Source organism: Triturus cristatus, chromosome 9 (assembly GCF_964204655.1).
Source record: "Triturus cristatus chromosome 9, aTriCri1.1, whole genome shotgun sequence".
NCBI classification, from domain to species: domain Eukaryota; kingdom Metazoa; phylum Chordata; class Amphibia; order Caudata; family Salamandridae; genus Triturus; species Triturus cristatus.
Window position 1 is genome coordinate 909,622,496 of NC_140592.1, and position 15,031 is coordinate 909,637,526.

Genomic DNA, 15,031 nt, shown 5'->3' on the forward strand with positions numbered 1-15,031 from the left:
CAGGTACATCCTGTCCCTCAATTTGCGGGGCATCACATTTAACCTTTTTAAGATCTGCTTCAATGGCATTGATAAAGAGAGAAAAAAGAAGGGGTGCCAACACACAGCCTTGCCTAATGCCAAGGCTCACCGCAATTTGACTTGTGCATTCTCCTGCTTGACCATAGCGTATATTTGCAGGTAACTTAGTATAAAGTCTTGCCAAAAAATAAATAATAGCCTGGGGGGCACCTAGATCCAATAAGGTTGACCATAATAAACAATGATCCACCAAATCAAACGTGCTACTAAGATCTGCAAAGCAGAGAAAAAGAGATCCCTGCTTTGCGCGCGTGTACTTCCCAATAATGAGATCCAGGTTTATACATTGTTCCAGGGTCCCCCGGCCTTTCCTGAACCCATATTGAGATTGAGCCAGGATCCCGTTATCCTCCGCCCATTCTTCCAACCTAAGTAATAACACCCGGCTCATAGTTTTTAATGATGAGTCTAAAAGGGATATGGGGCGATAATTTTTGGCTTCAGATCTGATTCCCTATTTATATATTGGGATAATTATAGACCCCCCCAAGTCGAGGGAATCTTTTCTCTACAGCCGCGTTAAAAACATTAGATAAAACAGGGCCCCATATTATCCTAGCAGCTTTATAAAGGTCAATTGGCACTCCGTCTGGGCCAGGAACTTTCCCACCTTTGCTATATCTTAAAGCAGTTACTACTTCAGGAGGTGTAATATTAAGAGGAATAATAGGCCACACAACGGTAGACGAACTTGACGTGCAAGAAATGTCACTATAATTAAACATAGATGTAAAATGAAGAACCCAACTTTCCTTGCTGACTTGAGATGTAATAATGGGTACATCATCATTCCTTAAAAATGGGCTATTGACCGTATCCCAAAAGAGCTTACTATTAGATAGCTCCACAGCAGCGGTCAATTTATCCCATGCTTCTTCCTGAAGTTCACGCTTCCTACGCTTTAGATGCTCCTTATAGACTATTCTAAAATTAGTAATTATTAACCTATTCCGGGGGCTACACGAAAGAGCTTTCTTTGACTTCTGTAAAGCCTCGGTGCAGGCTTAATCGAACCATCCCCTTTTCTGCTTATGTTGCTTAGCATTGAAGATGGTCAAAACTTTGTTAATTATTTCGTTAATTTTGCTAAAGCATTGTAAAATAGCTAAGTAGCCAGCATTAACCTCCAGACACTTGCTTATCTCAGGTAAACAAGTGGTGACAATTCTGTTCAAATACATGTCCGAATTGGTGACGTTCCACTTAATCCTGTAGCCATTAGGTCTACATAGAACAACATCATTTACAATAGTTTCGGTCATCTGCTTCTTAAAGCCCCATATGGACAGACATGAAATGATACAGTTATGGTCACTAACAGATAAGTTCAGAGTCACCGGGGTTCCACAGAAAACATTAATATTCGCCGAAATTACTAAATGATCGATTACAGTACTGGCGCCCCTACCAGTAAATGTAGGGACAGGATTGCCCTGGACATCTTTTGAACTCTGCAAAACTTCTAAGTCATATTTAGCCATAACAGAGTTCAGCATCTCTCCGTAAGAATTATGTGGGAAATGGACCTCCACCTTATCGCTATCAGTGGTATACCCACAAGCCTCAATTAGGGATAAATGACAGAGAGGAGTATTAAAATCACCCGCCCAGATAAAATTAATAAAATTATCAGAGCACAGTTTATCAAGGGCACCCATTAATTCCATGACCGCAAGTGATCGTGTCTGATAAAATAAATTGTTATAATAATTGATAATCAAAACATTGCGGCCATTCTCGTGCTGTAACCATAAGACTTGAGAGTGGTATCCAATCATTTCATATGCCTTAACAACCAAAGGCAATTTGATTGACAGTAATATTAAAAGGCCACCCTTTGCACGACCCGCCAAAGATTCCTGAGCTGGGAGATTAAAAGAAACAAACCCATCCAAGTTGATTTGTTCCTTGGACCAGGTCTCTTGCATACAAAATAAACTACCAACGAACTCCCTCCAGCCAAAAATATCCAACTTACGTTGCCACCAGGACAATCATATGGTGGCTGAGGTGATAGTCCCAAAAGCCTAAGTGCATTCTCAGTAAAAATTGGACTAATTGGCGTACTGGTGGGAATAGATTGGGAGCCAGAACAATCATATGGTAGCTGAGGCAGTAGTCCCAATTGCCTAATGCGTTCTCAGTAAAAAATAAACTTATTGGCATTCTGGGTCCCATGTCCTCGACTACTTCCGAAGGAATATCCCCAGCTCCCTGAGTGGGTAGGTCTATTTTGTTGGCGGCCTTCTCTAAGAATAACCCCTCTAACGTTGGGGCATATTTACCAGTACTCCCATCCGGGGTCAGAATATTACTCCTATCTGGGGGACCCGGGGCTAACTCTCCAAAAGGGGTTTCATCCTGGGATGGTATATACCATCAATCACAGTCTTCCAAACCTGACAAGCCCTCAAACCGATTAAACAGAGATGTTCTTTCGCTTAACCTTCCATGAGGGATACCGGGCATTAACATACGCGGGAGACTCTTATTTTGTTGTGGGGGCGGGTAAAAGAATGTAAGTGGTAATGAATTAATATGGGAGGTCAGATTATTTAGGGGCCAAGCGCAAATATGCTCTACGGCCCTTCTATCTCTGAAATTTAAAACAATACAGTCTCCCTTCACAGATTTAACTTGGGGGCCCACCCATTCCACCCGTCGTGCAAAAAGGATTTCAGCCGAAACCGACGCTGGCAACGGCCTATGTCTGTTTAACCAGTGGATGCACTTATATTTTAGATTCAAAAACTCCTCCCGTTTCCCGTCCATTAATGTCGGGACCCCGTAAGGACAACGAATGACATAGGGGGTCGATTCAGGCGGGAGATTTAAATGTTGCCTTCGATCAACTGGCCCAAAAGGTTGGATACCCCATTGTCCTTTAGATTTAATAGTAGCAACATTAGCAACATTACCTCCAACCCAACACCCATTCCCACCCTTCTCTCCAAATATAACAGGTTGCGCCCCAATGACCGTTGAGCTAGGAGTAGGGGTGGGCGGAATTTGCATAATCGCGTTACGCAAATCTCCGCGAAACGGTAAAAATCTCCGCGAACACGCAGAAATTCCACGAACGCGCGGAATTGCTTGTTCTCGATGCTTTTTTCCTGTTCACAATTGCTGTTTGCGTGCTCGGGGAGAAATATCTTGCGAACACGCATTTTGAGAACTCGAACAAGCAAAAAATTTCGCGAACACGCGGAATGCAGAATTTTTGGCAATTTTGCGTTCTCCGCGGAACGCGAAATTACCCAAATTCCGCAAATTCCGCGAGCGGAACATAATTTACCGCCCAGGCCTAGCTAGGAGGTACAACCAGGGGTGTTGGAATTACTTGGGGTAGAGAGACTGCCCCTGCAGTTCCTCTTGGTTGGTTGATGTTTGTCTCGAAGCATCCTTATTAGGGTCTGTCACGCTCCACAGAGAGGACAAAGCAGGGGTGTAAGTTATGCAGAATTTTATTGGCAGTGTACAAGGGGAAAACGATAGGGTGGCTCTCCTCTTTGGGCAAGGGTTGGCTCTTCGTCGCGGTCTCTTTGCTGTAGGGCCTGTGGGTTTCCTGGTCTCTGTTCGGGTCCTCTTCTCGTGGCTAGTCCCGCTGGACGTCCCCCTCGGTAAAACAGAAAAGGAGAGGCGATTAGCTTCCCTGCGTCAGTGTGGTTTTATGTATCTACCCTTGCCAACTCCCCACTGGGATTATTCACTCCCCGGGTTGCCCTGCGGTATTGGTGTATCTTGTTCTCTCAGTATCGACCCACCCGATTCACGTCCCTGGGCCCTTTCATCAGGGAACTCCCATTGGTGACGAGTGAGGTCTCCCCTAAACTCTGCGGCACTTCTTCCTTTTGAAAACTCTGCTCCCACACACGAGGATCCAAGACCCCTCTACTGGCCGTCCCGGCTGCCTCCACCCGCTCCCCTTACAACCCTGAAAAGCCAGACTCCATCTGCCACCACCCAAACAGTGAACGCCCCGTTTTCCCCGCTACTCGCCTGAAACCGGAGCCTGATGACGGGGTACCAGTCGCCTCATCCGGAGCGCCTTCCTCGGGGTCCGTCTTGGCCCTTGCGGTCTTCGCTGTCTTCTCGTGTTCGTTTTCTCTTTCCTGTCGATCTCCCTCGAACTCCTCGTATTCCTCGCGTCTCTCTCCTCATGTCTCCTCATGTCTCTGCTTCCGGGTTTACGTATCCTTTTTGGCTCCGCCCCTCTTCCGCTTCGCGAGAGTCAGCACCAGTCGCCTCGTTGGAGTGCCCCCGGGGCACTCTCGCTGGTCTTCCCTGGTTGGCCCGTCACAGTACCTCTCCACCCGGCATGGCCGATCGGGCCATGAGGAGCCCGGGCAACGCGAGAGGAAGTCCACATTAGCCTGCTGAGCACCTGGGCGATGGGACACCTGAAAGGAAAAAGGTTGCAGGGCTAAGAACCATCGAAGAACACGGGGGTTGGTGTCTTTGTGTTTCGCCAGCCAGTCCAGAGGGGCATGATCAGTTAGTAGGGTGAACTAAGAGGTAGTATTGCAGGGCCTGGATCGCCCACCGGATTGCCAAACACTCCTTCTCTACTGTGGAGTAGTGTACCTCTCGGGGCAGGAGTTTGCGACTAAGGTATACAACAGGGTGAGAGTCGCCGGATGTCGCCACCTGTGAGAGGACCGCACCCAAGCCCCTATCCGATGCGTCTGTTTGAAGCGTAAAGGGGCGCGTAAAGTCAGGACAAGTCAAAAGGGGGTTGTTGCGCAATCGGGACTTAAGGGTATCGAAGCTATGGGCTTGCTGCGGGGTCCAAGTCCAGATCGTATTCGGATGCGATTTCTTAACATATCCGTGAGTGGGGCGGCCTCTTCTGAAAACCGGGATATGAAGCGTCGGTAGTAGCCCACGAGACCCAAGAACGACCTAAGACCCCTTTTTGTGGTAGGTTTCTCCAATGTATAGCGTCCACCTTATCCACCTGTGGTTTGATGTGGCCGTCTTGTATATGGTAGCCCAAGAACTTAATGTTGTCAGTCGCCAGCATGCACTTGTCTGGGTTGGCAGTGAGTCCGGCTTCTCGGAGACTGAGGAGGACTGCCCTGAGATGTAATAAGTGAGTCTCCCAGGATGTACTAAAGACGACTATGTCGTCTAAATAGGCCGCCGCATACTCACGGTGGGGTTTTAACACAACGTCCATAAGGCGTTGAAAGGTGGCTGGAGCTCCGTGTAACCCAAACGGAAGGACCCTAAATTGGTACAAGCCCGAGGGGGTGTCAAAGGCTGTCTTTTCTTGTGCGTTTGGTGTTAGTGCTATTTGCCAATACCCTTTCGTTAGGTCAAGTGTTGTCATGTAGCGGGCCGTCCCTAACCTGTCAAGCATCTCATCGACACGGGGCATGGGGTAGGAATCGAAGCGTGACACGGCGTTCAGGCGTCTATAATCAACACAGAAGCGCACCGTGCCGTTCGGTTTTGGTACTAGGACGATGGGTGAGCACCAGGGACTACAAGATGGTTGGATGATGCCAGAGGAGAGCATGTCGTTTACCTCATTTTCCACTACCTGTCGTCTGGCCTCTAGGATTCTATAGGGTCTCTGTCTGACTGGTCTAGCCCCGTCGGTTAGGATGTCATGCTGTACAAGGGACGTTTTTCCGGGGTTAGTGGAGAACACGTCCTGATACTCGCTGAGGACGTCTAGGAGGGCGAGGTTCTGTTCAGGGGTCAGTTGGGAGCCTTTGGGTATGGTCTCAGGGATTGTAGCGTTACCCACTGAGGGAAAGGAAATATCCAGGGGTTTGCTGTCCATGATGAATAGGGCTGTGGGAGGGTTGTGTGGAGTGCCTGAGTCGTCTACCCATAGTTTTAGCAGGTTGACGTGATATATCTGTCCCTTTGTGCCGGTGTGGGGCACGGCTATCCTGTAGGTGACGGGGGTAACTTGGGCGAGGACCACATAGGGCCCCTGCCAGCGGGCTAGGAGCTTGTTGTCGGAGGAGGGGAGAAGGAGTAGCACCTTATCACCCACTGCGAAGTGTCTGAGGGGGGGAACAACCTTTACAACACAACTTTTACAACGCACTACCATTACAACGCATTTTTTACAACGCATAATCCATTACAACGCATGACATTACAACGCATGACACTACAACGCATTTTTAAAATCTACCTTTACAACGCATTCCATTACAACGCATACTACCATTACAACGCATACCATTACAACGCATAATATTACACTATACTATCCAACACTTACCCTACTGATGCACCCCCTGGAGTTAGAATAGTAATTTTTACCCCTATACTATCCAACACTTACCCTACTGATGCACCCCCTGGAGTTAGAATAGTAATTTTTACCCCTATACTATCCAACACTTACCCTACTGATGCACCCCCTGGAGTTAGAATAGTAATTTTTACCCCTATACTATCCAACACTTACCCTACTGATGCACCCCCTGGAGTTAGAATAGTAATTTTTACCCCTATACTATCCAACACTTACCCTACTGATGCACCCCCTGGAGTTAGAATAGTAATTTTTACCCCTATACTATCCAACACTTACCCTACTTATGCACCCCCTGGAGTTAGAATAGTAATTTTTACCCATATACTATCCAACACTTACTCTACTGATGCATCCCCTGGAGTTAGAATAGTAATTTTTACCCCTATACTATCCAACACTTACCCTACTGATGCACCCCCTGGAGTTAGAATAGTAATTTTTACCCCTATACTATCCAACACTTACCCTACTGATGCACCCCCTGGAGTTAGAATAGTAATTTTTACCCCTATACTATCCAACACTTACCCTACTGTTGCACCCCCTGGAGTTAGAATAGTAATTTTTACCCCTACACTATCCAACACTTACCCTACTGTTGCACCCCCTGGAGTTAGAATAGTAATTTTTACCCCTACACTATCCAACACTTACCCTACTGTTGCACCCCCTGGAGTTAGAATAGTAATTTTTACCCCTATACTATCCAACACTTACCCTACTGTTGCACCCCCTGGAGTTAGAATAGTAATTTTTACCCCTATACTATCTAATACTTACCTTAAATGTAATTTAATATTATGCGTTGTAATGGTATGCGTTGTAAAGGTAGTATGCGTTGTAATGGTAATGCGTTGTAAAGGTATTTTTAAAAAATGCGTTGTAGTGTCATGCGTTGTAATGTCATGCGTTGTAATGGATTATGCGTTGTAAAAAATGTGTTGTAAGTGCATGCGTTGTAAAAGTGTGCGTTGTAACGTCATACATCCGTCTGAGGGTGGTGTGTCAGTCGTACGTCTTTTTTTGTTTCTGCTGGGCTGTATCGAGATTGACCCTAACCTGGTCCCAGAGGGTCGATAATAGGGTTTTCAACTGAGTGGTGTACTCGAGGAGAGGTTTTCCCTCATCCTCTTCTTCTTTCCACCTCTCGGCTGCCATGTCTACCAACGTCCTGGGCTTTCTACCAAACACCAGTTCGAAGGGACTAAACCCGGTAGATGACTGTGTGTGGGTTCATATGGCAAAAAGGGTTAAGGGTAACTGTCGGTCCCAATCCCTCCCGGTCTCGGACACTGTTTTTTTAAGAATAAGTTTCACCGTTTGGTTGTACCTCTCGACGAGGCCGTCCTTTTGGGGGTGATAGACAGATGTACGGATTTGACGTACCCCTAGTAAGGAACATATCTGGGCCATCAGACGTGACATAAATGGTGTCCCCTGGTCGGTGAGGAGTTCTTTGGGAAACCCAACCCTGCTAAAAAAAGTGATCATCGCTTGAGCTACACTGCTTATGGTCATGCTCGTGAGGGGGAAGGCTTCGGGGTAGCGAGTCGCATAATCCACCAACACGAGGATATACCGGTAGCCCCGGGAAGAGGTGAGTAAGGGCCCCACTAAGTCCATGTCTACTCGGGAGAAGGGCACGTCTACAATAGGAAGGGGTTGTAAGGGTGCTCTAAGAACATGCGGGGGATTGGTCACCTGACACGTTGGACAGGCTGCACAATACCTCCAGACGTCGGAGAAGACCCCAGGCCAGTAGAATCGCCGTAAGAGATACTCCTCTGTTTTCTCCCTCCCGTAATGACCCTCTCCTGCCTGATTATGGGCCAAATGGAGCACTTGAGCACGAAACGACAAAGGAACCAGGAGCTGTCTTACTGTCTCTCAAGACTTAGTTAGTTTTCTATACAATAACCCTTGCAGAACCACAAAACAAGGGCCTACCTGGGTATCCTCGTCGACCGAAGCTCGGGCCCAAGCGTGTCCCAAAGCCGAATCCTCTCTTTGTGCTGCCCTAAAGCTGGGTGGTGGTGTAGGTGTCTCGTCTGTACCTAAGGAGGAGGAAGAGGGCATGTTAGACAGGCCGTTCAATACCTTTAGTATCCCCTGTTTTCTTTTCTCGCTACGGGTTTTTTTTGCCTTATACACACACGGTTTTATCTCTGCGTTGTATAGGGGAGCGTCCTGCAGCCAGCCCCGTGTGTCTTTTTCCTTAATGGCCATAGAGAGCAGGGTGGGCAATCTATCATAGTCTGTCCCTATTATCATTTCCTCCACCATTCGGGGAACACCCCCTACTCTAATCTGGTCTGCTTGTTCGCCGCTACCAAGAGTCACCACAGCAACGGGGTAGCTCTTTTGGTCCCCGTGGACACAGGTTATGGACACGCTCTCTCCTTCTTGCCACTGGCGGGCTTGCACCCGTTCTAGGGAAATGACCGACAGTCTACACCCGGAGTCGATTAGGACCTTGATGGTTACGTCATTCACCGTAAGGGTCAGGTGGTACGCTTCCTTGCCTTCTACTGCCAGAGTATCCTTCCCCTTGTATACCCTACTTCCATGGGTTCAGCACTGACAGGCTTATGAGGGCAGTTACGCGATATGTGCCCCCACTCGGCACAATGGAAACATTGGGGTCCTTGGGTTCCCTCTTTAGTAGGTTGACGGGGTAAAAACCGGGGATCAAGAAGCGGGCGAGGGACAGGAGTCGTGGATGTTGGTGCGGCGGCCCTCCAGCGATGGATGATGGCTGTGGGGAGCCGGGGCATGAAGGGCCTTGCTTCTGGGTTCCCCTGATGCACACATGCGGGTTCTACGGCGTAGGGCACTGTGAGATTTGGATGTTGTCGGACCCACACCCGGGTGGGCATCGGGAGTCCCTCCACGAATTGTTCGAGTAGAATCTTATCAACCACCTCTTCCATGCTAGAGGAATGGGGTTGAAGCCACCGGGTCTCAAGGTCTTGAATACGGTAATAGAAAGCTTGGGGGTTGTCCTGGGTTTGCCACTTCTCCCTCCGGAACCTGGCACGGTATTGTTCCTGGTCACATCCGAGTCTCTCTAGGATTGTTTTCTTTATGGTTTCATAAGGTGTAGTTCCTCCTGGGTTCGCCTCCTGATAGGCTGTCTGCAGCTCGCCGGACAGCAAGGGAGCGATATATTGGCCCCACCGTTCCGTAGGCCACTGGGCTGTGCTTGCCACTCGCTTCAAATTTGTGAAAAAGAAATCCGGGTCCTCTCCTGCCCGGTATTTCTGTAAAACTGAACTTGGCACGTTGGGGTGTACTTTTGTGCTTGCAATTGTCTCGGTCAGTTTCTGAATGGCCGTATCCTGGACCGCTTGGTTTTGTACCATGAGGCCGGCCTGAGCCTGAAGGGCTTCTTGTAGATGCTCTCTGTCGCGCTTTGCCTCTGTGGACTGCGCTTCCATTACCAACTGCAGGTGGCGCTGTCTTTCTGCCAACTGTGACAGCATTTCGTCCAATCCGATGGGTTGCGACATCGCGCTCGGGTGCGGCTATCCCACTTCTGACACCACTGTCACGCTCCTCAGAGAGGACAAAGCAGGGGAGTAAGTTATGCAGGCTTTTATTGGCAGTGTACAAGTGGAAAACGATAGGGTGGCTCTCCTCTTTGGGCAAGGGTTGGCTCTTCGTCGCGGTCTCTTTGCTGTAGGGCCTGTGGGTTTCCTGGTCTCTGTTCGGGTCCTCTTCTCGTGGCTAGTCCCGCTGGACGTCCCCCTCGGTAAAACAGAAAAGGAGAGGCAACTAGCTTCCCTGCGTCAGTGTGGTTTTATGTATTTACTCTTGCCAACTCCCCACTGGGATTATTCTCTCCCCGGGTTGCCCTGCGGTATTGGTGTATCTTGTTCTCTCAGTATCGACCCACCCGATTCACGTCCCTGGGCCCTTTCATCAGGGAACTCCCATTGGAGACGAGTGAGGTCTCCCCTAAACTCTGCGGCACTTCTTCCTTTTGAAAACTCTGCTCCCACACACGAGGATCCAAGACCCCTCTACTGGCCGTCCCGGCTGCCTCCACCCGCTCCCCTTATAAACCTGAAAAGCCAGACTCCGTCTGCCACCACACAAACAGTGAACGCCCCTTTTTCCCCGCTACTCGCCTGAAACCGGAGCCCGATGACGGGATCCCGGTCGCCTCGTCCGGAGCGCCTTCCTCGGGGTCCCTCTTGGCCCTTGCTTCCGCAGCGTCGCCGTCTCCTCGAGCCTCCACCCGGCTGGCTTCCTTCGCGGTCTTCGCTGTCTTCTCGTGTTCGTTTTCTCTTTCCTGTCGATCTCCCTCGAACTCCTCGTATTCCTCGTGTCTCTCTCCTGATGTCTCCACTTCCGGGTTTACGTATCCTTTTTGGCTCCGCCCCTCTTTCGTCGTGAGAGTCAGCACCAGTCGCCTCGTTGGAGTGGCCCCGGGGCACTCTCGCTGGTCTTCCCTGGTTGGCCCGCCACAGGGTCATTTCCACTGATGGCACTGCCCCGCAGATCGACTCTAATTTGGGATGAGGCAAAGGCTAATTCCAGGCAAGAAAGCCTATTATCAATACGATCAAGCCTGTCCTGAATCGGTGAAACAGAATTTTTTAATACCAATTCTAGTCTATGCCAAAAATCCTCTCCCAGTGTATTAAACGTATTACCTACCGGGGCCAAGAAGGTGGGCGAATCTTCATATGAATCCCTTCCTTGGTCTCGATAAACTGGGACTACAGGCACTGCTAGATTATTATTAGGAAGGCCAATTTTACGATTTTTAGGCAACTTGCCTTTTTCTTTTTCCACCCCCCGTTTCCTTTTAGGACATATACTCTTCAGTACGGGGACAGGTGATGGTTTAGACGATCCCTGCTTAATAACAGAAGTAGATCTAGTTCTAACTGGAGACAAAAAAATAGATGGAACTAGTAGATTTGTACAGTTAGGTTGGCATAAGGTATTTCGGCTAGACATGCCTTCTTCCTCAGAAATTGGATGACACCTTTGCCTAGTTTCTAACCTTTTCTCTAGCGGAGCCAATGAACTCCTGCTACCCATCATAGTCCCTTCAGATATACTAGGGATAATTGCATGCGGCGGACTGGGAGACTTAGCAAATGTAATTAATCCCAAGGAAGATCGTTTTTCAGCAGCTATATCCAAAGACAGTCTCTTTTCAGTAAGTTCGATTTCGTGGGCTAATAATGTTGATGCTCTTATGATAAAATTATCTAATGTCCCTGCTACTGATCCCTCAAAAGAGGATCTATGGCCAGTTCTCCCCGGTAATAAATTCATAATTACAGAAATTAAGACAGTTAAACCAATCGCTAAAGATTTAAAAACGATAAGTTGTACATGAATCTATCCCAAATGGAAAATGTTGGGGGATAGGCCCGTCCCGTCCTCTACCGTTCTCGAACGGCCTCAAACGGGCCCGCCCTTGGCCCGGCCTTCGCCCGGCGACCGTCCACGCGCGTCCCGCAATGCGCGTCCAGGTCTGGGATATATACTAAGAAAGGGAGGGCCTTGGGAAGAGTCCTCAGCTGTGCGAGCCCCTCGGGTTGCTGGTCCTCGCAGTCCCGAGCCCACAGGCAATGCAGGAAAGTGGCAACAAAAGTCCGGTAAAGCAACAATGACCGCTAGGAGCGGCTCCCGCGAAGCGGGGGCCGCGAGCAATGAAATACAGCTGGCAGTAGTGGGAGGGCCTCGGGAAGAGTCCGCAGCTGTGCGAGCCCCTCGGGCTGCTGGTCCTCGCAGTCCCGAGCTCACAGGCAATGCAGGAAAGTGGCAACAAAAGTCCGGTAAAGCAACAATCACCGCTACGAGCGGCTCCCGCGAAGCGGGGGCCGCGAGCAGTGAAATGCAGCTGGCGTTAGTGGGAGGGCCTCGGGAAGATTCCGCAGCTGTGCGAGCCCCTCGAGCTGCTAGTCCTCGCAGTCCTGAGCCCACAGGCAATGCAGGAAAGTGGCAACAAAAGTCCGGTAAAGCAACAATCTCCGCTACGTACAATACATTGATGACTTACTTGTGGCATTGAAATCCCGAGAAGACTGTGTTACCGATTCAATTGAGTTGCTAAACCATTTGGCTGATGGGGGACACAAAGTGTCTCCAGAGAAATTGCAATTTTGTCAAAAGGAGTAAATACCTGGGTCACAACATAGAAAGAGGAGTGAGAAAAGTGACCCCTTAGAGAATTAAAATAATCAAGAAAATGCAGTAACCGCAGGCGCAAAGAGAGATAAGAATGTTTCTCGGAGTGGTTGGGTACTGTCTAGGGGTGGGCGGAATTGGCGGAAGGCACTTCCGCCAATTCTCGCGAGAATGCAAGCAATTTCCGCGATCACGCGATATTTCCGTGATCACGGGAATTGGTGCTTCCGGCCTGCCGCTGCCGCCCGCTACAGGTTGTGTACGTTGCCAGCCACGGCGCCGACGTCCCTGGGGTCCCTCGAGTCAGCTGTCCATCGTAGTGGGGGAAAGGGCGGAAGATGTTGCCCACCGCTGGTGTGTGGGGCGGGGCTTCCATGCAGTTCACATGCCGTGGGCCAGAGACGCCGCGGGCCAGAGACCGATCAGAGCAGCTGGTGTCAGGAACTACACGGGGATTGCGCGACAGGTAAGGACCACAGCTAGTTTTTGACGGTAGATATGGGGAGAACAGCACACCTGCCCAGCCTCGACCTAGCTCCCGAATGTATTGTGCCGATGAATGCGTTACTGAATTTGAGCTTCAACTCGGGCACCTGCTTTATTTATATCTGTAAGTGCTTGGCCAGGCAACAATTTCCGTTCCCTCCCGGAAATTGCGACAATTCGGCATTTCCGCGTTCCGGTCGGAACGCGGAAATGTCGAATTGTCGCAATTTCCGGGAGCGGAACGGAAATTGTCGCCCACCCCTAGTACTGTCGGCAGTGGATTGTAGGATTTTTCCTGCTAGCGAAGCTATTGATTCAGATGACACAAAAAAGAGCGAAGGATCCGATTGTCTGGAACGATGAAAGAGTGGAAGCATTTGTAAAATTACGAAATTGTCTCTGCGAGGCCCCTTCTTTAGGTATGCCTGATTATACAAAGGAATTTGCACTATTCTGTTGTGAGAGAGTTGTGCGCTTTCAATTTTGACCCAGAGACATGGATTAAGCCGATGTCCAGTACCATATTTTTCTGCTACTTTGGATCCTGTGGCTTTAGCTTTACCTGGCTGCTGAAAAGCAGTAGCTGCTACCTGTATGAGTCTGGAGCAAACTGAGTCAATCGTGATGGGACATCCAGTTGAAGTTTATGTTCCACATTCAAGATTCTTTTTTAACAAGAACTTGAACACAGCATCTTACCCCTAGTCAGATGACTAAGTATGAAAGAGTAAATCTTGGAGCAGAAAACGTGACAGTAATAGGATGTACAATGGTAAACCCTGCTACATTATTGCCAGATCTACGTTGTGAAGAAGTGAAAGATGAAGTAGATCATGATTGCTTAGATGTGACTGAGATGTGTACTAAGCTCTGCCCTGATATACAGGAGGAGACCCTGAAAGAGCCAGATCATGAACTATGTGTCGATGGCTCTTGTCTAAGGATTGAAGGATGAGGACTGAGTGCAGCCTATGCTGTCTGTAAAATATCTGGGGTCATTGAAGCATCCTGTTTACCGGGAGTCAAGTCTGCACAAGTAGCCAAATTGGTGGCCTTAATAAGGGCATACAAAATTGGGAACAAATGGAAAATAACCATATTTACAGACAGTCAATATGGTTACAGGGCTGTGCATGACTTTGGGAAGCTCTGGATGCAGAGGGGTTCCTGACTTCTTCAGGATCCCCCATACGAAATGGGAAATTTGTGAAAGAATTGTTGGAAGCAATACGGTTGCCAAAAGAAATAGCAGTGGTCAAGTGTGCTGCTCACCAGTCAGGAAATGACTATGTGGTGGCCGGTAACCAATATGCTGACCAGATTGCTCAATATTGTGCGAGAAATAATGTGGCATTCAATAAGAAAATTGAAACAAGTGGAATCAGCTGCCAACATATGTTGTTCTCAGCTTTAGAAACATGGGATGAGGTGAGACAGTTGCAGGATGAGGTGGAGGTAAGCGAAAAGGAAAATTGGATAAAATCAGGTTGTGAAAGGAGGGCAGATGATGTTATATGGGTGTAGCCTGATGGCAGACCAGTCGTGCCAGACTGCTTGCTCTCTCAAATGGCAAGAGTGTATCATGCAAACACCTATGTGGGCAGGGATGCTATGATCAGACTATTTAGACAAAATTGGTATAATCCAATGTTCAGGGTAGTCGCAGAGAGACTTTGCCAGAGATGCTTAATTTGCCAACAAATAAATCCAGGCAGGAAGACAGTAGTCAGTTGGGGAAAATTAGAAAGGCAGAAGGACCATTCACAAGACTACAGCTCAATTTTATAGAATTACCACCAAGCAATGGAATGAAGTACATCCTTGTCATAGTCTGTTTGTTTTCACGATGGGTGGAGGCATACCCCACTAGGAGAAATGACAGTCTAACAGTTGCTAAATTGTTGTTGAGGGAGTTGATTTCTCATTTTGGTTTTCCTGTAACTTTGGAATCAGATAGAGGTCCTCATTTTAATAATGAAATAATTTGATTAATTTGTGAAGAATTCAAAATAGAACAAAAACAGCACTGTG